This window comes from Puma concolor, chromosome D3, assembly GCF_028749965.1.
Source record: "Puma concolor isolate L17-30 chromosome D3, mPumCon1.1.hap2, whole genome shotgun sequence".
Classification (NCBI taxonomy): Eukaryota; Metazoa; Chordata; class Mammalia; order Carnivora; family Felidae; genus Puma; species Puma concolor.
Window position 1 is genome coordinate 61,700,391 of NC_141678.1, and position 26,188 is coordinate 61,726,578.

Consider the following 26,188-nt stretch of genomic DNA (forward strand, 5'->3'; position numbering starts at 1 on the left):
ACCAAAGAGGAAATTTTAAGGCTGAAATTGAATAATTGGATCAAGAGTAATAGCTATGTGGCATTAGGGGGTGACTTCTGAAATGGGTGGGTGATGAGCATAGCAAATCCTCTCTAGAAAGAAAAAAAAATGGTCCAAACAACAACTTCTGGACTCTGGACACTGGAAAAAGTGAATTGAGAAGCATTAATTCAAGAAAAAAACTCTTGAACCTTAGTAAGAAAAAAGAAAAGCTGATATGTTTTAGCCTGGGAATGCTTCCATAATGTTGAAATAAAATAAGGATAAGGAACACATGTGGGAAAAACTTGACAAAATTCAGCACTCATTAATAATCATAACTCTCAGCAAATCAGGAATAGAAGGAAATTTCCTCAACCTGATAAAAGAAACCCACAAAACCTTGCAGCTAAGATTATACTTAATGGTGAAAGATAGAAGATTTCCCCTAAAATCAGTAACATGGCAAGGATTTCAGTTCTCATTACTTTTATTTAACATTGTACTAGAAATTCCATCCAGTACAATCAGGCAATAAAAAGCAACAACATAGAAAACAAGAAGCAAAACTGTCTTTCTTCATAGATGATATAACCTTGTACTGAGAAAATCTTAAAGAATCCTTCCCCCTCAAAAAAAAAAAAAAAGAAAAGAAAAGAAAAAGAATTCAGTCAGAATATGATCAATAAAAAAAAAAAAGTGTATTTTTATATACTAGCAATGAACAATCCAAAAATGAAATTAGGAAATTAATTTTATTCAAAATAGCATCCCAAAATTAAATACTTAGAATTAAATTTCAGAAATGAAAGGGCAGGGGCATCTGGGTGGCTCATTCAGTTAAGTGTCCAACTTCAGCTCAGGTCATGGTCTCACAGTTTGTGAATTCGGGCCCCACATCAAGCTCTGTGCTGAAAGCTCTGAGCCTGGAGCCTTCTTCAGGTTCTGTGTCTCCTTCTCTCTCTACCCCTTCCCCACTCATGCTCGCTCTCTCTCTCTCTCAAAAATAAACATTTTTCAAAAATTTTAAAGAAGAAAGAAATGAAAGGACAAGGTTTATACACTGAAAACTATAAAACCTTGCTGGACAGAAATTAAAGAGGATCGAAAGAAATGGCGTGGTATTCTATGTTCATGGCTTGGAAGAGTTGATAGCAGTAAGATGGCAATTCATCCCACACCGATCAATCAGCTTCAGTGTAATCCCTATCAAATCTCAGTAGGTTTTTCTTGCAGACATTGGCCACCCAATCTAAATTTATATGGAAATGTAAACAATCCAAGTGGCCAAAACAATTTTGAAGAACAAATTTGGAGGACTGATACTTTTTGATTTTAAGATTTATAAAGCTAAAGTAATCAAGACAGTGTGTTATTGGCATGAGAGAGACAGATCAATGGAAGAGAACAGAGTCTAAAAATAACTCATATTTATGGTCAGTTGATTTCTGATGAAGGAGTCAAACTAACTACATGAAGAAAGTATAATCTTTTCAACTTACTGTGTGCTGAGACATTGGATATTCACACATGCAAAGATGAACTTAGATCCTTATTTCACACCTTATACAAATATTAACTCAAATAGATTATAGACCTAAAATATTGAAAAATTAGCTAAAATTATAAAACTTTTAGAAGACAACAGAAGAAAATCTTCACACCTTGGGTTGGGTAAAGATCTCTTAAATACAGCAACAAAAGCGGAATTCAGAAAAGAAAATAGCAAATCTAATTCCTCAAAATTAAACACTTTGCATTTCAAAAGTCACCACTAGGAAAACACACACACACACACACACACACACACACCACAAACTGAGAGAAAATACTTACAGATCATACATCTGATAAAGAATTTGTAACTAGATTTTGAAGAGTAAAGAACACTAGCAGCTCAGCAATAAAAACCAAATTACCTGATTTTTCTTCAATGGCAAAAGACTTGAATAGAAATTTTCTTAAAGGACATATATGAATAATAAAAACATTGAAAGATATGCAAAACCATTACTCATTAGGGAAATGAAAATTAAAACCACAATGAGGTGTCACTTTACATCCACTAGAATGGCTATGATGCAAATAAGAACAAGTAGTAGGGAGGATGTGGAGAAACGAGAACACTCATGTATTGCTGGTGGAAATGTAAAATGGTGCAGTCACACTGGAAAATAGTTTGGAAAATTTTTAAACTTTAAGCAACATTTTATTATACAACTCTACCGTTTTTATTCTAGGAATCTGCCCAAGAAAAATGAAAAGAGGCACACAAAAACTTGTACATGAACATTCATAGCAATATTATTCACGATAGCCAAAAAAGCAGAAACAACGCAATATCCATCACCTGACGAGTGACTAAACAAAATATCATATATCCATACAATGGAATTTTATTCAGAATAAAAGAGAACTACTAATACATGCTACAACATGGAGAAGTCTCAAATATGCTAAATGAAAATGCCTGGATGCAAAACAACATATAATGCGTGCATCCATTTTATCTGAAGTATTCAGAATAGACAAACCTATAGAGACAAAAGATAGATGATTGGTTGCCTGGAGCTGGAAATGGGAACAAGACAGGACTTTGAAAAAGTATGAGATCTCCAGAGGCTGGTGAAAATTTTAGAAAACTGGATTGTTGTGATGGTTGCCTAACTTTGCAATTTATTAAAAACTATTGAATTGTACATATACTATGACTAAATTTTATTGTATGTAAATTAGACCTCAACAAATCAGTTTTTTAAAAAAGAATAAAAGAGGGGCGCCTGGGTGGCTCAGTTGGTAAAGTGTCCAACTTTGGCTCAGGTCATGATCTCACAGTTCTTGAATTCAAGCCCCACATCGGGCTTCGTGCTAACAGCTCTGAGCCTGGAGCCTGCTTTGGATTCTGTGTCTCCCTCGCTCTCTGCCCTTCTCCCACTTGTGCTCTGTCTCTCTGCCTCTCAAAAATAAATAAACATTAAATATTTTTTTAAAGTAAAAGAATAGCACAATTTATTGGCTACATCTTTTTTCATGCAATATTCTTATTTTGAAAATTTTATTACTTTTTAAAGTTTTGTTTTCCTTAAGTTATTTTTGAGAGCGCATGCATGGGGTAGGGACTGTGGGACAAGGGGACAGAGGATCAGAAGCAGGCTCTGGGCTGACAGCAGAGAGTGCTATGAGGGGCTTGAACTCTCACAAACCGTGAGATCTTGACCAGAGACAAAGTCGGATGCTCAACTGACTGAGTCACCCAGGCACCCCTTTCATGCAATATTCTAAATGTGTTAAACATTTTATTTAACCCTCAAGTCTTCAGAAATATCTTATTTTCAGATAAAGAAACTGAAACAAAGTTAAAAAACATGTTCTAGTTTTCTCAACTAGTAAAAGGGATGTTAGAATTTGAACCTACTTGTGAATTAAAACTCCATGACGTTAACTATGATGTTATACTGCCTACTCACACAGTTATTCCTTACTTAGGCCAAGTAATAAGCCTAAGTAAAGCGCAGTGTTCTTTAATATACAATGATACTCTTCTGTTATACGCTGAATTGTATACCCCACCCCAAATTCATATGTTGAAGCCCTAACTCCCTGTACCTTAGAATATGAACTTATTTGGAGACAGGATCTTTAAAGAAGTGATTACGTTACAATGATATTTTTAGAGTGGTTCCTAATATGATCTGACCGCTGTCCTTACAAGAGGAGAAGATTAAGACATGCAGGGAGAGACCATGGATGCAGGAGAACAGGAAAAAGACCGTAACAGGAGATAGTAAGTGGGTGGTCATCTGCAACCCACAAAGAGAGGCCTCAGAAGACACAGCCCTTCTGAGAGGGCTCAGAAGCTATGGGCACCTTGATCTTGGACTTCTAGCCTACAGAACAGTGAGAACATAAATTCTTACTGGTTAAGCCACCCGATCTATAGTATTTGGTTATGCTAGCCCTAGAAAACTAACATACTCTCTAAGGCCATAATATCATAGGAGCCACAAGGCAAAATAAATATTGAAAACTGCTGAGTTAAAGATAATTTAGGGAATAATTTCTTTATTCTTTATTTCATTTAAATACCCAGTTTTTCTACTATATGGATAGAAGTTGATTATCATTCATTACTATCACACATACTAAATTTTGGGTAAATGAATATCTTCTGAAGACTTAAATTAGTGGATTGGTGAACAAATATTCACAACACCTCATTTCTTACTCTCAAATGTAAATATTTATAAATTTTTATGCATTTATTTTCCCCATATCCCCTACTTAATTTACTTATTTATTTTATACCACTGAGGTACTACTGGGTAAATTTTTTTTCTCAGAAGCAATCCAGAGGGTTAACTGAACATCCAGTAAACTTCCATTTAATCATAGCATTTGTCACTTGAAAAAAATATATAGAAAACCTGTATACACACACACACACACACACACACACACACACACACACACACACACACACACCCCCCTCAGTCCTTTTCTGTGTCTGTATCGATTTCTCCTCATTTCATAATGTGCCCTGAAAATTAAATCATCTATTTAGTTCCAATATGACCTAAGAATTTAATTGGATTTGTAGAGTGTAATTTATGTAATATTAATGGATACTTTTCAAAAGTAGCTAATTAACAGCTGACCTTTAATTTCCCTTTTAAAGAAAAGGAACTGAACATAATTTAAAAAAAAAAGAAAAAAGGAAAAAAAAAGGAAAGAAAAACTCAAACCCTCTTCTCCCCTCTTAACAGTGGTGTAGATTTAATAAGCAGAAAGACAGCATCCATCAGGGACGTTTGGAGAGCTGTGTGATACATTATGTATCTGATTACCTTATGCCTATGAAAATGGCTAAATAATTTAAATGCAATTCAATAAAAATGTATTTTCAATGGGAAACTTAGGAGTTGGGTGATAGATTAAAAGCTTCCTATAACACAGATTTTATAAGATACTTACTGCTTTGAAAATTTAGAGTAAAAGATTACATTTTGTTTCCCCTCTTATGTAGCCTAATTTCTTAGTTTTGCATTGTTTTCATAACAGCTTAGAATACATACATGTTATTTGGATGCATTGTGAAAGTGTAAGAATTCAGCATTACCATCACAGTTAAAACACACAGAATTGACTTGTGTCATCATCCTTTTAAAACTTTGACTCTAATGTGTCCCAGACCCTACCCAAATGGTCCAAACTTTCATTCATCTACAAAGATTAATGGTCTTGTTTTCCTCTAGCCCATAGTCAGAATGTTTAGCCCCTCCTAGAACTGATTTTCCACGTTATGCAAAGTATGTTGGTGGGCTTATAAAATTCCCTAGTGGGAAGGGATTTGTCTCTGAAAAAAGTACCGAAACCATCTTCACTAATTGGCCCCTTTGTTGGCAGGCAAAGCAGAGAGGCCAAGGACTAGATGGGCCATGAAAATTTAGCTACAAGCTTCATCTGAAAGCTGTCCCTTTAGGTCAGCAATGAGGGTAGCTGGTCCAAGCATGTGGAGGAGTGACTCTGCTCTAACAATCTATTTTGTGGACAAATAAAACAGTGCTATTTATCTTCAACGGCACCTAATAATACACCCACCTCACCTACTATATTATTTCACTGACATAATTAGCCTACACTAATTCAAGATCTATACAGATCAGTTTTACACAAAATGAGGTCCCCGAATCACCTGCATCTGTTGTTCTTTGAGTGCCTGTTTACTATGGAGATTTCTGGGTCCTGCCCCAGAATCAGATTCTACCTTTTGACAAGGCCCTTGGGTAAGCCCTAAACATGCCAAAGCTTGGGAACCACTGCTTTGATGATGAGATTGACACTCTTCTCTTCAGAGAGCACCTGCATCTTGTGCTTTTTAAGCACATAAATCTTATAACCGAATGTCACTAAGAAAAGAGTTGAGAATTGAAAAATCAATATTACAAAGAGTTTCCCCTGGAACTTAATGGTCAACCCATTTGACTTCAGCCTCTTACCATCAACAGAGATTTTTTGAAGGAACTTCTATGATTGTTCTCACTTTGCTAATGGTCCATTAACATCAGTTTATTGATTTGAGGAAGCTTTAATTCCCTGAAAAAAAAAATAACTTAGAGCCAAAACATGGATTCTAGTCCTGGTTTGCTGTGTATAGTCCCTGAGGCCTTGTGCGAGAAAGTTCCTCACTATGTGCCTCAGTTCCCTCACCTGTAAATTTAACTTGATAACTTGCCTAACATGTTACACAACTAGTGAACTGGACTACTTAATATATCTTAGTCTCATGCTAATGATTTTTCAAAAGTTCCTAAAAAGATTTAAATAAGAATACTGTAAGACAATTTTATAATATTATATACAATTGTAAGACAGACTTATTAGTTTTCTCCTCTCTGCTGTATACTACATAGACTGATGGACCTAGTCCAAAATGTCAGTTTTGAAGAAAACTGCTGGATCCTGTTTCCCTATTGGTGTTGTTCAACTGTTATCTTAAGGTATTTTTGACTGTTGTCCCTAGAATTAGGGGGACTGCTATTCTCTGGAATCACTTGCCTGCCATGACAAAACAAAGTTGCATTACTGAGAAACAACACACTGAGGAAAAAAAATTGAACTACCACAATAAAATCATATTTACCTTCAAACTAATATTACCATATATCTCCAGGAAACTGGATACAAAAATCTTCTTTGTCCCAAAAGTTTGTTATTTATCTAAATAGCACTACCATTTAGATAAGATTCAAAATACTCACAATGTGCAAATATTAGACCACTGAAAATTGGGAAGGAGAAAAATGACATTAGGCTAAGGCATTTGGTTAGTAAAAAGCAAACCTTTTTCATGCATCTCAAAAGATTAGTTTACTTTATATAATTGGACTAAATTTCTGGGGACATGTAAAATGTAAAGTCTCCCTGGATAGACAATTTCTATATTTTGTATTTTGTGGGCTGTCTTGTATCACGACCACTTGTTCAATGAAGGTCTTTGACATTGGTTATAAATTTATGCTGAAAATAATTATCTCACTTTCGTTTAATCACTTTTGTTTGGTTTATCTCTTTTTAAAGAAACTACGCAGATATATTGACAAAATAATAAGGGGGAAAAATCAACTCAGTTGTGCTCCAATATTTTCTTTCCTTTTTAACTTTAAATTTAAATCTAGCAGAATTCATAAAGTTAGACCGTTATTCAGCCAAGCTGAATGACTAATACTCTCAACCAACTGGGTCCCTGCCTGCACCAAATTAGGAGATCCCCAAATCCATAGGGATGTTCAACTGATTTCATAAGAATGCTCTGTGACAGGGGTGCTTGGGTGGCCCAGTTGGTTAAGTGTCCGACTTCAGCTCAAGTCATGATCTCATGGTCCTAGAGTTTGAGCCCCGCGTCCAGCTCTGTGCTGACAGAGCCTGAAACTTGCATTGGATTCTGTGTCTCCCTCTCTCTCTGCCCCTCCCCCACACATGCTGTCTCTGTCTCTCAAAAAATGAATAAACATTAAAAAAATTTAAAAAACAAAAGAAGAATGCTCTATAATGGATCTACTGATCCACTTTTGGGTGCCTTTTGGAGTACAATTCATGATCCTTAACACAAATTTGTCTTTGAAAAAGTTAAACAATCAGCTCAGTCATGGGTCCTGGATTGTTTTCTTTACAGTGCAGATGCGAAAACACAGTGCCATTCCTACTTTTAAAGGGTATTTGATCTGGGGTTGATGGAAGAAAATGGGACTAGTCCCTTCCTTCCTTCCTAAAAAGTACCAAGAAGACAATTTTTATGTGCTTATGGAAATGAAGGGGAGAATGAAATATTTCTGAATAAAGAGAAACACTGGAGGAGACAGTCACTTACTACTAGCCTTTTAATCAGGGACCCGATTGCTCAAAATTACATTCACCAAAAGGGGTATTGACTGTTGTGAGAAATCCACTGTATTTGAACTCACTTGTATGCTTACACATTTGTATCACATTTTTATGAGTTAATCAAATAAACGACATTTAAAAACAACAGAAAAATTAATGGAGATATCAGATTAGAAAAGTATAATAGGATCTTTTCTTAGAGTAAATTAGACTTTTCTCCTTTTTATATATTTTTTAAAGGACAAATATTCATTGTCTTAATATTCTTTTATCTACATTACTACATTGTACTACATTAGTACTACCTTAAAAGTCAGAACAACAGAACTCAAACATGTTCAATTAATGCACGAAGCCCAAATAAATAGATCATCAGAAGTTGCAAACCAGTAGCAAATGTGTCTGTAATGTGGTTCAGGTAAACTGATTTTTTTTTTTTTTTTTTTTTTTTTTAATGAGACAATGCGCTAAGCTTCCACTGCCCAAATTTTCAATAGGTTTCTCAGCACAAAGGTGGCTATCAGGAGTGGACAGCCATAAACAATTTGTTCCCAAGCCACAAGAAGAGTTTGGCAACCTAGCTGCTGTCATCATTGGTATTGCAGTTGACCTTACAACTGCTTGCCAAAAGTGCCAAATGACCCCCCTCTCGGGATACTACGTTTTTGGTTTTTTAACTGTAACTCACCGACCAGTGTGATCTTGCTAAATGTCTTCTGTGCATTGTGCCATGTTTCTGGGTTATAAAAAACAAAACAAGACAGAAATGACAACAACAACAGTGGTGTATTTTAGAAATGGATAACACACAAGGCAGTGTATATAGCCATAAATGTAGTAACTTTGTAATTATAAAACTCTGGAGGGAAGAACAAACTTAGATTAACTATGATCTACTCTGGAGACTGTTTTAATTACAAAGCCCTGTGGGAAACGAGTGGTGACATAAAACAAAACCAGACAAAACCCGCCAATCTAAAATGGACAGAAGTTTGGGTATTAACACGAAAATTGCTGCGTAGGAACAGATGACACGTATGACGGTGTTGCCATCTGCGGTCATTGGAGTATGGATTAGCTCTCCAGCTCTCTTTCCCTCTGTCAGCCTGAGTGATCACAGAGATATTTGCTTCACAGTTAAGTAAACTAGCTAATTATCATACTAAAAGTCTGATTTTCTAAAAGGACAACTGAAAAATCCATTCCAAAATTAGAGAGATTTGAAAGGCAATATCCTTCTCAATCCCTTCAGGATTGGAGCGGGATATTATAATCTTTCTTGACAAGTGTATACTCTCAACTTCAATCCACACCCCCAAATACCCCAAGTGCTTCCAACATGCAATCATAAAGAACTGAATATATGAAAGACAGATTCTTGTCTTTGCAACTCTTCCATCCTGCAATGTCTTGCATTGTACAATTCTCTTTTAGCAGTTTACTCCAACAGTCAATACCTTGCAAGCTTTTCATTGGTTTCTCTGCACACATTTAGAGCACTAATTGCATTGATATATTGTTAAATTCTCTCTTTCAGTGGGGGCAAGTTTCACTGACCGTGCATGGAAACAGTGGAAACAGGAAACTGCTGTCCTGCTCCTGGAAAAAAATTCCACCAAATATTTTTAAAAATATATACAAATAATTCTATTGATGTTAAGTGATTGCTGGCAAAAACAAAAAGCAGGCACACTGTAGTCCATTAAGAAGAGTACAGAAGCCACAGAACAGTAAGCATGCACTGCTCTCCATGTTCAGTCACAGTCTCAACAAAGGGAAAGTGCTTATGAGATCTGCATGAGATTATGCAACCATCCTTTACTAGCCAAAGAAAGGCAACATTTTAGCCTAATTCTCCTGGGCGCCTTACCTCTCTGGCTGAACGAAAGTGAGTCCCATTTAGCTGCCTGTTATGCTGCTGTTCATAAATTGCTGTTCTTTCTCCACCTCCTCCTTAATTTCCTCCTGTGTGTTCAGCTAATTGCTTGGGAATGCCATTATTAAAACCCAAATTAGACTTTCCCACTAACCCAACACCCTCTCAATTCTCAAAACACCTGGGCTAAATGTTGCCTTCTCTACATTTTCCTTCAGAGATTAATTCTCAGGTTAGCTCTAAAGCAACACTGACACTAAAAAAAATGGGGGTGGGGAGATGAGGTGGGAAAGAAGGGGTCAGAGATCAAATTTCAGTCCATACCTCCAAATACTCCAAGATCATTTGGCCCCAGATTAACTCTGGATTTTCTTTATGGAATAGTTTATTGAAATAGATTGACCAACTGTGATATTTACATGCCATCTGAGGTTTGTACTCTTGTTCATCATAGGCTGTGAAAGATGTCAGAGAAGACAGTTTTGTCTAAAGGAGTAAAATCTATACCATTAAAGAAAACACTAAGTACTTTTCATAGATTAGGCTGTATCAATCAGTACTGGACTGGTGGAAGAAAAAATTGGTAGGGTGTGAGAAGGACCTCAATGAATTAAAATCTCTGATAAGCAATCCATTTCTCACCTATCTAATGGTGAATCACTTTTTCTCCAAAAAAAAAAATAGTGAGGAACTCTCATAAAACTGCTTTGAAAATATTGAAACTTGGAGAAAACAAATTATGTTAATAAAACATGTCACCATGAGGGTCTTCCAACAGAAATTAAAAAACTGAAAATGAGTTTAAGATGTTAACATTCCTGTAACTTTTATGGCACATGCATTTTTTTCACTAGTTTCCCTGACTTTTCTTTAGATAATTCTAGTTGTATAATAAAAATCCCCAATATTGTATGGAGATAAAATTGTTTTCACCATCTACTTTTGTTTATTTGTTTTTATTCCACTGAAAGTATTTGGTAATCAGTTATCTGAATGATACAGCTGCCTTTTCAGTGATCTGAAAGATGCTTTCTGCCTCCCTGGGCCTATGCAATCCCTACACATATATATTCTAGCTGAGACCATTCTGAAGCATCATCTGTGATAATAGGTGTTTACTTCCAGGTATATCCTTCCCAGTGGAAAGGCCCAGACAGTACCTCATATACAAACTACACTCCAGTCCACAACATATTTGAACTTCACAATTCCCTGGGTCCAAATAGGACTTCAAATTAAAGGGCTAAATAGTTTTTCCAAGAGCTGTACTTTGGTTAAAAGAAAGGGGGAGGGACTCCAAATAAAGGAGCAAAGTTTACTTTGAGTCACAGGAATTTGTACCCAGAATTTCATGATATTCTTAGCTATTAACCTTATTTTCAAGATGAGGAAACTGAGACCTAAGAAAACAAATGGTGACCTGGTTTATCTTTCACCCTTTGTACAGCACAGAAATATTTAGAAAACTTCTGAGAACCCTCCTTGTTAGAAAACTAAATCCCAAAGATCAAATTGATCAAAACTGATTTCAGAACTGGGGTCTTTCTTTTCTATGTACTTTTCACTTTTTCTTGTTCCTCTTTTCTGGGTCTCCACTGAATTCTTCACATTTACAAAGCAGTATTATTTTAGAGGCATGTTAGACCATGAATCTATCAGGTGCTTCTGCCTTCGATAGCACATATTGGTTAAGGATGTTTTATTAGCCCAAAAGGGGAGTTTCCCATGACAGATGGCGGAACTGTGGTTCTCAACTGCAATTGTCCATTGGAATCATCTTGGGAGCTTTCAGAATCCCTGTGCTTATACCAACACTTCAGATAAATTAAACCCAGGATGGGTAGTGGGACTTGGGCATCAGAACTTTATAAAGTGCCCCAGATGGCTGTAAAGTGCAAGTTAGATGGAGTGTCACTGTATTGGAGGCCAATCTATTAGGAGCAGAGGGCAATCCTTCCACCTTCTCAGTAACAGTCTAGGGTTTTAGTACATCCTGTTTCCTATAGATGCTGACAAAGCTTCACCCACGAAACAGTTTAAGCTAACAGGCCGAGAACAGGCTGAACATTCTTCTTCCAATTGAATCCCTAAATAGTTTATCACAATTATTTTCAAACTGACAAAACAGATTTTACCCAAGTTCTTTTGACCCAAGTCTGGACACTAGTGCTGATCAGATATATAAATGAAGGATTTGATTTCACTGAAAAAAAGATAGCTTTCCAGTCTGCCTCCACATCACACACTTTCGTGCTAATTTACCTCCTATCAGTATAACTTTGGGCCATTTTGACTCCCAAAGACACCCCTCAGAATTTTAATTGGTCCATTTGTAACCTAAATATCATCTGGGAACATAGTTCGCTCTTGTTTATCAATATGCTCAAGCCAAATGGTACATTTTTGTTTGTATTTAGTTCAAACCCTGCTGTTTCAGCATATGTTTTATAATCGAATGGTGCCCCACACAGTCTCACAGGTAAATAGAAATCCTTGGGTGTCAGCTGCACATGAAACCATTCACTTTAAGGTATTCATTTCCTGATCCATGAATCCCAAACAATGAACAGGTTTGAGTTTATCAGCAGACAGCCTTGCCAAAGGGTCTGCAAGAATAACCAAATGGAAACCAGCAGACGATTCAGGAACACCTGCCTGATGCTTCTGTTGTTGGTTGCTTGCCCAAGTCAACCATTTCAAAAGAGGGAGTGTGAGCTACAATTAGATCTCAAGATTCAACATGGTTGTTGAATTGTAATGGAAAGCCATATGCCTCCTCAATTTGAGGAGAAAATCATGTTGTGCTGAATTAGATATAGTGCTGGTTTTGACCTGACTTCCAGAGAACTAGCAAACTATGTTCACTTGAACATGCCCATCAGTTTGAGGACAACTGGATGGCTTTTATGATCTACTGCTTAGACCCCTGCCCCTCTGTTAAAGCAAAACCTAGAACATATTCTTGAAAATAGCTATTTAAACTAAATTATACTTAGAATCCTCTATTTGAGAAGGGACTGATGGGGAAGTTAGGCTAGACTATAACAGAGATCAGAAATTCCAAACAAGCAATATGCCAGAGTAGTATACAACAGTCTTCTTCTGCATCTACATCTTTTTGCTGCACTCCTATCCTTGTGACTAATAAAAAGATTTCATCCATGAAAGAATTCGAATCTAAAGTGTAATTGCTTTCTTATTCCTGAAAAGATAGATTTTCCAGCACGTCTTCACCCTTTATTCATCCAAACAAACTTAGTTGTGAACACATCCTTAACAATCTCTCTGTGGAAGACATACTACTTTAAACATTCCATTTGCTTTCTTGAATTTCCCAGGATGTCCTGTCTTTAGGTAGAGGCTATGTAACTACTTTCAGCCAATGAAGTGAGGAAAATTGATGTATGTCACTTCTGACTGAGACGGTCAAGTGGTTTGGAGTTATTTGGAGTTCTGTACAGAAATAACAGTAAAATTCCTAGTCCTTAGTAGAAAAACTCTATACAGTAAAAGCCTCTCATGTTAGCAATGATGGGTACAAGGTAAAGGCTGCTTATAATCAATTGTGTTGTTTTATCATTTCTTCCCTATGCTATTGGTCAGAACTACTCTTTAAAATTTTCCCCCAACTGCCTATCTAGTACATTGACAGAAAGGTCATCTATTCACTCCTCCAACTCCATCTCCAACCTGTGATCAAGACTAATTTTCCCTGCTAACTATACTCTCAAGTTAGCACAATTAGTAATAAGGGGATTCATTCTTTTCAAGAGCCATATCTTGAAATGCAATCATTCATCATTTCTTACTTGGAATCATATCTTCCATTAGACAGTTCTAACTCAGTATCTCAGGGACTAGGTCATCTGTGACTGCTTACTGAGATCACATTATAATTATGCCAAAATTAAAATGAATCTGAGTACTTCCTCCACCATAGCAGGAATTTAGCACATAACAAGGGACCTCAAAAAGGGTCTGGCTTGTGCTCAAAAGTCAATCTATTAGATGCATCTTCCGCACTATTTCTCAAGTGTTAATGGCTAGTGTCTCCCAAACCCTAGGAAAGAGTCTTTATGCTAACAGTGCTGATAGAGATTCCTGAGGAAACATAAATTTCTATGCAAAGGGTGTGGTTTCTGTTTTCAAAATCACAAAGCTTCAAGGTAACAGAATGCTTGATTCCATAAAAGGATAAAGAGGAGAAACTCATGCCCAACTCTATAGTAAACTTTGTTTTCTGTTCAAGGACACCATTGTTCATGGAAGAGTCTCAGAGTTGACCATTAATTAATTAATAGTTTTTAGAAGCCTTCTTCTAACTATAAAGGATCAAAGTGATTATACAGAGAATAGATGTGAAGTCATACTCCCAATATAAGGTACCAAAATCTGAATCCCTACTCAACCAGATCAAATGTCCTGATAGATAGTTCAACTCAAAGTTCACATTGATTCTTACACATAAAGGAAAGGGAAGGTAACAAAGGCACATGCCCTGGAAAGAGTGGCAATAATGTCACTCTTCTCATACATCATGAAATATTTGATTTCTCCATATATTCTCCAAGCAAGTCATTTGTTGTCAGAATGAAGACCAAAGCGAAAAAGACTAGTGCTGACAGTAACAAGATGGTCTGTCTTCTCTGTCTTAGGGGAAGTGGAGAAGGAATGAAAATATGAGTACCTTCAGTTCCCAAATGAGGATTCAAGGTGTAACTGGGGGCAGGTAATGTCTCCATAATATGGAACAGCAGAAAATAAATTATTTTAGATAGGCAAATAGAAATTGATTTGTCTCAAGGCCAGATCAGGTACAGGCTTATCTGATACACAGTTTTGAATGAATAGCTTTACTATACCAAGTATTTTCCATTTCCCTGACCAGATCTATTCTCTACTCTTCACCCTATTCTTTGCTTCCAGAGGCTGACCCTTTGGACTCTATCAACCAGATTCCTTCACATTCTGGCTTCTGTTCGAGTTTCATCAATGGGAGGAAGGCAGAAGATAGACTGGAGAGAGGAAACAAAAGTCTGGGTATTTATTTACCTATTCCCTTCCTGCAGGGCATGAGTTGGCAGTGGCTGTGTTGTTTTACAGGGTCACAGGTCCTGCAGGGTTGAGCTTACCTTATGGGTCAGTTGTGGCTACAGCAACAGCTATTACTACAACTCTTTGCAGGTTCTGAGAATTCTCTCTCCTTGTTCCATGGGGTTTAGCCTCCAAGTGCTTCGCCACCTCCTATTGATTTTTCCTAGTCCTTTTCTACGCCTCTGTGAATAATCCATTAGTCTCTCCCCGATTACCCGTTTCCTACCCTGACCGATACATTTACCACGTGCCCCCTTCGGGGCTTACTGTGTCACTCTGGATGCCACACTTGCTTGCTGCAGTCGTGCTTTGCACAGGGTGTTTAGCTGAGGGGCATGTGGGAGTTGAAATCCGGCTCCCGCCCTTTTACCCAGTGGTGGACCTGTGAGTACAGCTCCTCCATATGGAGGGTAAATTTCAGTCACTTGCAAAAAGCCCCATGCAGGCTGGCAGTGTCCCCAGTAATCTTGCTCAGCAAATAGAAGTGCTCTATTTTAGGTGCCTTGCATCAGGCCAGGGAATGTTGACTGGATAATTTTCCTGAGAGAAAGAAGTTGCAGTACAAAGGAAGCATGATTGAGCTAGAATTTTCGCTAACAGTGAAAGGAGTCCAGATTCTGCAGGAAGCAGAGGGAAGAACTATTAAGACCTGAGCTTGTCCCCTCCTTTTAAAAGACAAGATATTATCTTCTAGGTACTCCTTTCTCTTCAAACAAATGATACTTGGTCTGGTTTTAAGTAATCGATAAAGCTTGTGGCAAATTGTCTACTAGGTCTCCCAGTCTTTTCCTCAAAAAACTCAATGACATATAGCCTACTTCTAGGTAATTTTCAAAGCCCGTGGCAAAAATGTCCACTACATCCCACAGTCTTTTCCTCATAAAATTCATTTGTGTTACTTATTTTTTCCCCCAGAGACATATGCCACATATTCAAATGCCTTATTTCTTATTGGAAAAGTTTCTAAATATGTTAAGAAAAAAAAATCTAGATTTCTGCATTCCTCCATAGGCTGGATTCCTCCACATCACAACATGAGGAGTTTAATAAAATTCCTGGGGGAAGGCTAGGATTTGATATATTTACTCCTCAGTACCCCTACTACAATTTTGTCATCCAAATCTGAGAATATAAAGCACTGCATCTTCTGATCTTTTCTAACCTATGTTTTAAGATAATACACTCTATAATTGCCATTCTATTTGCCAAAGGGGATCACTTGCTTTTACCCCTCAATAAGTCTTAGACATTTTTCTTACTTTTAAAATAGAATTGCTTGGTTTTCAGAATTTTGAAATTCACATTTGAAAGTTTTGATGTGAGCACCTATTATCTTGTAAATCCTCAGATGTGATCTTGCTTTATATGAAAATTTATAAAAACGGTGTTTCCTGAAGATAAAATATGTTTTCTTTCCAATACCTTGTCAGAGATCTAATAGTCCTCCAAGAGTCATAAATGTTTTTTTTACAAACACCATCAGAAGAACTGATAGCAAAATCTTTAAACGCCTCCATCTTTGTGGTTTACTGAACAAACTGCTTGTTTTTCTTGTACTCATTTTATGAAAAAATAGTTTTATATTTTTAAAGAAATGAGGAGAAATATAAGAGCTATTTCTGATTCATTTCCCCTCCTGGAAGTATTTGCATACAATTTGGCAGAGAATCAAATATAAAGCACATTGCAACAAAAACAACTCATTTACAAATCTGTTTCCCCCTAAATCCCTATCATCCTTTCTGTCATTCTTCTCTTTCTTCCATCTCTTAGAATATGATGATTAGTTAATAATCATATATTTGAGTCTTAGTTGATATTTAGACTCACTTTCACTACTTCCTTTTTCTCTGGACACCTATTCATCTATAACATTCACCTATTCATAGTATAACACCCTGAATCATATTCCTAAACACCACACTTAGTCATGTGATACTTGGTTTAAATTGTGCAGCATTACCTTATCAGAACCTACAGGTAGGAGGAGAACAGAGGGTAATATTTTTCCACTCTTCAGATTTGGAAGAAGAGAGTCTAGTAGTAGACAAGTTTTAAAATAAAGAATATCCTGCGGATATTTTCAGATTCAATTTACAGTTGCAACATATTCAGACAAGTTAAAGGTTATTATAACATGTGGATACTTCACTGAATTGAACCTCAAAAACTTTAGAGCTCTCCCCATCAATAAGGTAGCCTCCCTAGGAAATTTTATTTTAACTGTTATCTCTTTGAAGCTGTGTACTTGATTTTTCTAAACTTGTAGAAACATCATAAAATTGAGCTGTTTGTGACATATTTCCCCAGTGAAAAGTCAATTACTAATGTTGTAGCTCTTGAAGAATGTTTTTGATGTCTAGAAAACATTCAAGGAAAAGAGAAAACAGGCAAACAAATTTAAAGTTTCCAGTTGAGATGGATATTCTCATGATTAATAGAACACATCTCAGTTTCTTTCCTAATAATGGTTTGAATGAGATCTATGTTAAGTTTTCTATGAAGAGTATTCAAGTATGTTTGCTATCAGAGGTGCCTTTTCCATAACAGACTACTTTACAGTTTAATAAATATAGTATCAAGTATAATATATACAGTATAATATAGTATACAGTATAATATATACAGTATAATATAGTATACAGTAATAATATAGTATAGTAGTCTTTAGTAACATACTATTACTTCATAATCTAACTGCAGAATGTGTTAGATTCCAATATTTTCATGAAAAGACAGACCAGTAATTTCAAACATGTATCATTTGAGTCACCATCCTAAGCAAAAATGGGGATACTGAAATAGAATTTTCATTGGTTTCCAAAACCTCTCAAGATTGCCTTCATGTTTCAAAACCTTAAAACTCAAACAACAGGAGCCCAAAATAAAACAATAATGAGAACAGAAAGAATAGCATTGAGGATCCTGAACTGGCAATACATCCAAGTTCCCAGCACATATAAAAGCTAGGATATCAGGGCACCTGTGTGGTTCAGTTGGTTAAGTGTCAGACTCTTGATTTCTGCTCAGATCATGATCTCACAGTTCATGAGCTCGAGCCCTGAGTCAGTCTCTGTGCTGACAACCTGGGGCCTGCTTGGGATTCTCTCTATCCCTCTCTCTCTGCCCCTCCCCCCACCAAAAATAAATAAATAAACTTAAAGGGAAAAAAAGCTAGGATATCTACTAAAGGGAATTTTAAAATCACTCTTGCTCTGAATTAAATAGTGCTAGAGCCAGTATGCCCCAGGTTTTATTTGCCATTTGAGTTGAACATATAGTAACACCCCAAGTTTCGGGTATTGAGACCCTACTTGACTCTATCAAAAAGTTTAGTTTCAAATAGCATAAAATTAAGGTATAATCAGAATAGAAATTTTTCAGTAGTTAGAATTTAATTCAGGAAATTTATTACACAATGGCAAATCTGAGAAACCAAGTGGAAACGGTAAAGCAACCCAGAGATTAGTTAGATCAAAAAGAAGCTATCATGGAGTGCCTGGGTGGCTCAGTTGGTTGGGCGACTGACTTTGGCTCAGGTCATGATCTCACGGCTCATGAGTTCGAGCCCCAAGTCAGGCTCTGTGCTGACAGCTTGGAGCCTGGAGCCTGCTTGAGATTCTGTGTCTCCCTGTCTCTCTCTCTGCCCCTCCCCACTCACTCTCTCTCTCTCTCTCTCTCAAAAATAAATAAACATTAAAAAAATTTAAAAAGAAGCTATCTCTCATAGGCTGAAGCAAGTAAGTGGCATTATGAAACACAGAAGCCTTCCCATTGGGAGATGGATCCAAGAGGTGATGTGGCCAATTCTTCAGATGTCATTTCATGCAAAGAACAAGGGGCAAAACAATTCAACTGTGCTCTTCCTTTTGTCCTCCAACCTTTTACTTTTGCTTCCCATGGCCAAACACAGCTGGAATTTCAGTTGCCATTGGAGTCTGGAAAGCCAAGTCTTCTGGAGTCACCACTTGTGATAACAGGACGTACAGGATATAGAGAGGTACACCTTAGAATTATTAGGCCCCCCATCAGTACAAATGCATAATTCAATGGTACTCTAGGCCCCAGAGACTGTGTGGGTTTTAGGAAGGCTTATTTCCATTATTCTTTTTCTGCTGATACCAAGGCCAAGGTTAAATAGGGAAAGAGGAGTTTCTAGCCATAATCTCACTCATTGTCCTGCCAAGCACACCTGATAAACACTTGTATAAAAGCAGTTGTCTTTGATATGTAAACTCAGTTGCACAAAAGTGGCAGCCTAGCCTCTCCTTCCAAATAGATTTTTACCAGTCACTGCTTCTTGTAAGGATTTCTAGGACTGCCCCCTCTAGTGGTCCCTTGGCACGAAGTCTCAGCGAGCTTCTCCCTCACCCATACTTTCACAAAGAATCTTTATTGTCTTTTATTCTAATCCAGTTTCCTTTAGTGTTCTTTAGTTCACCCAACAAGTCTGGATATAGCTGAACTCCAATCAGGGACAGAGTTGGGAATTATCTCCCACCAGAAGTTGTACCACGTACCACTCCAGAAATGCAGAACATTCCTGTGACAGTTACAAAGTTCTTGGGACATTATAAGTCCTTTAGGGGGCTGGTCTTCATATAGTATAGAGAGGAATGGTATTACCTCCTCACTCTCCAGTCAGATTCTCACCAGTAGTCTTTTCAAAATAACTATCTTATTTCAAGCTACTCTAACAAAGAATACCATAGACTGTGTGGCTTATAAACAGCAAATTTATTTCTCACAGTTCTGGAAACTGGAAGTCCAAGATCGTGATGGTGGCACATTTGGTATCTAGCGAGAGTTCACTTCCTAGTTCATAGATGACCATCTTCTCATTATGCCCTAACACGGTAGAAGAAATAAGAGAGTTCTCTGGGGTATCTTTTATATAGACACAAATCCCATTCATGAAGGCTCCACCACCATGGCCTAATTATCTCTCAAAGGCCCACCTTCTAAGGCCATCACATTGGGGATTAGAATTTCAACATATTTTGGAAGGACACAGGCATCCAGTCCATGAAATTAATCATCATGGAGAATAACCATCATGGAGACTAACCACCATGAAAATAACCATCTTTAGAGCTAGAGTCTCTTGGGCAGGAATCAGGCCTCCCAGGTCACTCTCTGCCCAAAGCTTTAAGTAGGGCCTAGCTATGAGCTGCCACATATGGCCATGCAGATTTCACACCATACAACTGAGGTGCTGGCAGTGCCCCAGGAATTGTGCATCAAGATGACCTTGCCTATGCACACAGCAGGTGTTAAATAAATGCTTATTATAAATGATAAGTGAATCAGTGAGGTTAGCCAAGCCCTCTAATACAGAGCATGGCAAATATCATTATATGGAAATGGGTTTTATAGAGAAATGGATATTGGTAAATTATCCTAAGAATTTTGCTGGTTAAAAAATTGCATTTTGCTTGAATAATAATAGGATATGAAATTGCCAGAGGAATGCTATTAATGAATTAGGATCCACATACTCTACTCAATTAAATTATATAAAAAGGCATGTTGAACATAATGAAGCATCATCTAATTAGAAGGTTCAAAAAGGTCTTTGAAAATCAGGGATATCATGGAACCTTTTGCCTTAGGACACTGTCATCGCAAGTGTCCTTTCTGCCCAAAATGATCATTAGTTTTTGCCCTTAACTGCAGAAATGTGGGTGGGTATGTTAGACATTTACTTCCCTCTCTCTCAAGCAGTTGCAGATTTTCTTTTCTTTTTCTCTATCCTCTGCCAGTATAATATGAACGGCCATTAATTCTATATGGCCTTGCTATCTAATCTTATATTGTTTATCTTCCTAGCTTTGGCTAATTTCTTACATGTGACCTTTATCCTTTGAGATCCCAGTCTCAGCTGAATCGACTTTTGTCTTTTCTCTCCTCCCTTCTTTATTCTTTCATCATGCAATCACTAATTTCAGGCTGAACACAGTACCACTGAAATATACCTGGTGGACTTGCCAGATGGAGGGATGTTGCAGGAAGTTCGTGGTGTTGCATGAGGATGTCAACTCTTGAGTGGCCAAGAGAAGTCATAGACTACATATTATGTATTTTTAGACAAGACATATATAACTACTAAAATCAGCATTGTCTAAGATATGGCCCTTAATACTGAAAGGAAAGAAACTATCTACACAGCATCCCAAGGTTGAACAGAAACAAGTGTGCATATTTGTACCCTCTAATCTTCTGTCAATATAATTGACAGTAAAATAATTGCCAAACAGCCTGCATGAGTATGTGCTCTGACCACCTCGGTCTCTGATTATTAAAGTGCTACATGGGATGTCAAATTCTAATCAGAAATTTAATTAGCGAACATGGGAACAGAAAATGTTGATATTCTTGACATGAGGAAGAGTAGATCACATCCCTGAATCAGGGCACCCTACACCCTAAGGGTGGATTTAGATAAACATTTCTAGTTTACCCCTCCTTTACCTGGGTCCTATTTCTGACTGCTGCTTACTCTCTGTTTTCCCTAGACAAATGAGTCTTCAGTCAGACTATGATTCTGTTACACAAGCTCTGGACTCATTTTAATGCTTTAATATGTCTGTGCATATTTTTTTTTTTTTACTGTGAATTATGTATTTATTTTACAGTCTAGGACCTGAAGGCCAATTTTGCTTCCCTTATTTTAAAGTTCTTGGGGGTACCAACTATTGATCTAAGTAATATACTGATTTTTGTTTGGGAACTATAAGGGGCATAATAAGATGCATTAATAAATTCAGCATTATTAAGAGAATGTAAAATATTACATTTGAATTAACATAGCTAAATTATCAAGGATTCTCTCTCTCTCTTCAATTGCACAACAGAAGAAACTCCTAAGTGACATTTAATTAATTTTGTTATTATATTGTAATTCTATTGATATCCAAATAGATACAGTTGTTTTGTTTTCCTCTCCGACATGGCTGTTTCTCGCTCTGGGAACTTCAACATTCTTCAACGTTAAGTACGGCTCCTTGGTACATGGAAAAGTTTTGTTTCTTTCAGCACATGGTCTCCTAGCCAGCCATGTTCAGAGGCCCTAGCCTCCTCTCTTAAATGTTGTCTGACAGCACGTCTTCTGCGAAACCGTGACATGTTTTTTACTGCTCTTTCCTCCACGTGTCCTTTACTCTGCCTGGCACCAATCCCATCTCTCCTACAGAAAAAAAGAAATCTCTTTCCTCATTATATCTTAGATTTTCAAAATTCTATTAGACACAAACAGGATTTAAAAATATATGTCTGGATGTAAGAGCATAAATATCTAAGCAAATACGTACACAGAGAAAGAGAGAGCCAAGCTTTACCAGTTAATTTCTTTGGGCTTGGGATTATGGGTTATGTTTGATGACTTCAGTTTTTTTCCTTCATTTTTTAGATTGTATACCACAAACATACTTTTAAAACATCAGAATAAAGAGGTGTTTGATGTTTCTTTTACAGTACGTGAATATATAAATGTGCATGTATGTGTATGCTTGGTTTGGGAGGGAGGAAGAGGGAATGATACAGGGAGAGAAGAGGAAGAGGGAGGGAGAGACATAGGGAGGGAGGGAGAAGGAGGGAAGGAGGGGAAGGAAGAGAGAGAGGAGAAATTGCTTCCCCATTAGTTCAGACCAATCTATTTAATCTCTTAGAGGCAGCAACTTTCATGGAGCTCTGAAGAAAGGATTTGAGGAAGAAAGACAGAGACATGTCTCCTCTTGAGGAAATTTGGGAACCAAAGATTTTTAAAAGCTAAAGATCTTCACACTCCAGCATGTTTTCTTCTCTTAGGCTGTCAGTCTTTTTTTTTTTTTCCCCCTGTGGACACTCAGTACATTTTCCCAAACATAAAAAAGAATACTAACTAATTTACATTTATGAGACATATCTCTAGTATCATTAGCATATTATAAAGAATGAATTTCTTTTCAGTATATGCTTGTAAGGGATTTACTGCATTTGTAAGTATGATTATATTATATCTTAGGGTTAAATTGTATTTTGTTTACTTCTTAAAAACGTATGCTTAGTTTTCAAAGAAATCAGAAAACTAAAATTTACTGCTCGCTATTTAAAGTATAGACATGTCTATCTTCAATATGTGCTTGTGAACACGTGTATATTACTTAATTTCTGTATACAGAGACATAGCTATATTTAACTTAAAAAAACTTCAAAATAATATCACTACTCTTAAAAATACACTAGTGGGATGCCTGGGTGGCTCAGACTGTTAAGTGTCCAACTATTGATTTTGGCTAAGGTCATAATCTCATGGTTTTGAGCCCCGTGTTAAGCTGCCTGCTGACAGTCCAGAGCCGGCTTGAGATTCTCTCTTTCCTCTCTCTCTCTCTGCCTCTCCCCCATTCATGCTCTCTCTCTCAAAATAAATAAGTAAACCTTAAAAAAAAATTAAAAAATAAAAAATACACTAGTTGCATTTGCCAAATAAAACTTCGGGATGCATAGTCTGACAAAAACAGGGACAAAAGGACACACGATACAGAATTGCACCTGCCTTGAGAAAGTCCAGAATTATACAGCAACATGTGTGCCGTGAGTGGTATATCTAGGGGATGGCCTCTCTTCACGTACCTGTAGTTCTTCAGTGAGATCATTTGAAATCAGAAAACAAAATGTACATAAAAACTTGATTATATAGCTTTGGTTTTTAGTACAATAGTTTTTATAACTAAAGCTCTACAGGTTATTTGTGTTAAATTATTTGCTTTTGAACCTGTTTAATCAACAGTTTCCATAGATTGTATCTTTTTTTTTTTTAATTTTTTTTTCAACGTTTTTTATTTATTTTTGGGACAGAAAGAGACAGAGCATGAACGGGGGAGGGGTAGAGAGAGAGGGAGACACAGAATCGGAAACAGGCTCCAGGCTCCGAGCCATCAGCCCAGAGCCCGACGCGGGGCTCGAACTCACGGACCTCGAGATCGTGACCAGGCTGAAGCCGGACGCTTAACCAACTGCGCCACCCAGGCGCCCCCCTAGATTGTATCTTGACTGAAGGAAGGTAACTGGTTGTCTGTAACCATGGTTATGTTATTTAAGCAGCCTAAGCCTGCTTACTTTCTATAATATGGAAATGATGACACCAATTTCATTTGATCAATGTAAGGATGAGATGGCATAATCTCTTTAAAATGCAGGACACAGGGTCTAGGATAGAAAACAATCCAAACATGTTTATTGTTAATGTTTGTGGTGGTGATGGTATAAGGTTCTATATCTGGTAGCCAATGTAACATTGAATATAGTGGGAAGATACTGTTAAGAAGTGAATATTTAAGAGTTTAAAATCTCTAAACAGTCTCATCGATCAGTCCTGTGATAAATTAAAACCTGATTTGCATGTTCCCATTTTCCTTAAAATTTGAACTTGTAAAATTTGAATGTGAACCAACGATCTCACTGAATGTTAGGAAAACATTTTCAGAAATGGAGCAGAAATGACTTTAAGGTAAAACTCTTGCCTGGATTTTTATGTAAAGCAAAAAGGCTTGTCCCAATGACAGTGCCTTCACAATCTGACCTCTTTTACCTTGAATATTAAACATTACACTGTGATATGCATTTAGCTTAAATATGAACATTTCCTCTTGTTTCTAAGCATACTCATCTCAGTGGTATTATCTGCCAGTGTATTGCACTAATTTGTGGCCAGAATTCATAAGGCACTGAAGCATATTTCCTGGTATCATTAACATTTATTGAGAGTCTATCTTGTGTAGAGCTCTGAACTTAGCACTTAGTTTTTCTATTTGCCCTTTATGAAAATTCACTACTATCCTTAAAGTCGCGTTCCCTGTTGAGGTGTGGGTAGTATGACTGTGTTCGTGAGTTTCCTCTCCTCCGGACCCCTCCCAATCAGCTGGTCCCGACAGTGAAATTCCTACCCAGGCGTGGAGATGTTCATCTGAATTGAAGTTTGATGTTCACCCATCACTTGCCTGTAGGCAGTGACAGCCTCAGACTTTCATCTGCCAGTTCATCCTCCCTCCTGGCAGACTCAAGCAGATTAACATATCCCCAAGAGGCCGGTGTCTTTAGTTGCCAAAGCCACTCAATACTTATTACCTGACAGTGTTCTATAGTGTGACTTATTTATTTATTTTCAAATGCTACCTGCTAGGATATCTTCATGAGATACATGTGTCATTTTTGAGGGGGGCCCCAGGGGGACAACAGCTCAGGGATTCTTAGGTTGCCTGAAGCTGTCAAGATTTACCAAGTGTAATTTGGTAATTTGGTGGCCCTTCTCCCTCTTTATACTCCACGTTCAGACCCAGTTTATTCTGTAAAAAGTAATGTGAACTATAGGGAGTGATATGGCAGTAGTTAGGGATAGTCATGGGGGAGCTCTAACAATGTGAAAATTTTGGTCCTGAATGATGTAAGGTGGCTGTCTACACAGACTTAAATCTCAGGATAATTGTCCTTCTTCATTTCTTTGTGACAGAGTCTTGGCCTCAGCAGCAGAGCGTGTCACTCCAGCAACTTCTGCCACTTTGTTGTGGTGATTGTGAATTGATGCTTGACACTGATAAGGTCTAATTTCCCAGTGGACTTTGGGAAGGGTCTGACAGTGGTGTGGATCACTGTTCTTGCATACAGCAGCTATTTATATCATTTTTCTTTCTGTTCAAGGACACTACAGACAACAGTTATCTGTGTGCATGTGTGTATGTGTGTGAGAAAATGTGAGTATGTGTTTTTGTTCATCTCTTATTTCATATCAGAGACACAAATGTTTATACTGGGCAATACTGAGGCAGGATGGGCCAAGAAGTCTACACTGAAGGAGGGAAATAGGCCAGCAGGCCTATAGTTCTAGGGCACCTTTGGCTTACAAAGCATTCTCCTTTTCACCTAACACCCCTCTAATGTGTATAAGAAATAGGATGTTGTGATCAGTCCCATATTTCAGATGAGGAAAATGAATATTAGAGAAATTTGATCATGTATCAAGTCATCTGACGGAAACTGGAGACAAAACCAGCTTTTTTTCTGATTCTGATATTCACTGACCAAACCACACGTCCCCCAGAGATCTTACAGTTCAGCGGGAGGATTAAAAATGTATGGAGATATTTTGGCCACTCTGACTGGCGTGGAGGTTCCTCAGAAAATTAAAAATAGACATACCCTATGACCCAGCAATAGCACTGCTAGGAATTTATCCAAGGGACACAGGAGTACTGATGCATAGGGGCACTTGTACCCCAATGTTCATAGCAGCACTCTCAACAATAGCCAAATTATGGAAAGAGCCTAAATGTCCATCAACTGATGAATGGATAAAGAAATTGT

General features: G+C 37.3%; 1 long non-coding RNA gene across 1 annotated transcript in view; it reads right to left on the minus strand.

Moving 5' to 3' along the window:
* The window catches only part of LOC147575598 (uncharacterized), a 467,807-nt gene that overhangs the window by 359,535 nt on the left and 82,084 nt on the right, over positions 1-26,188 (minus strand). The window lies entirely within an intron of this gene.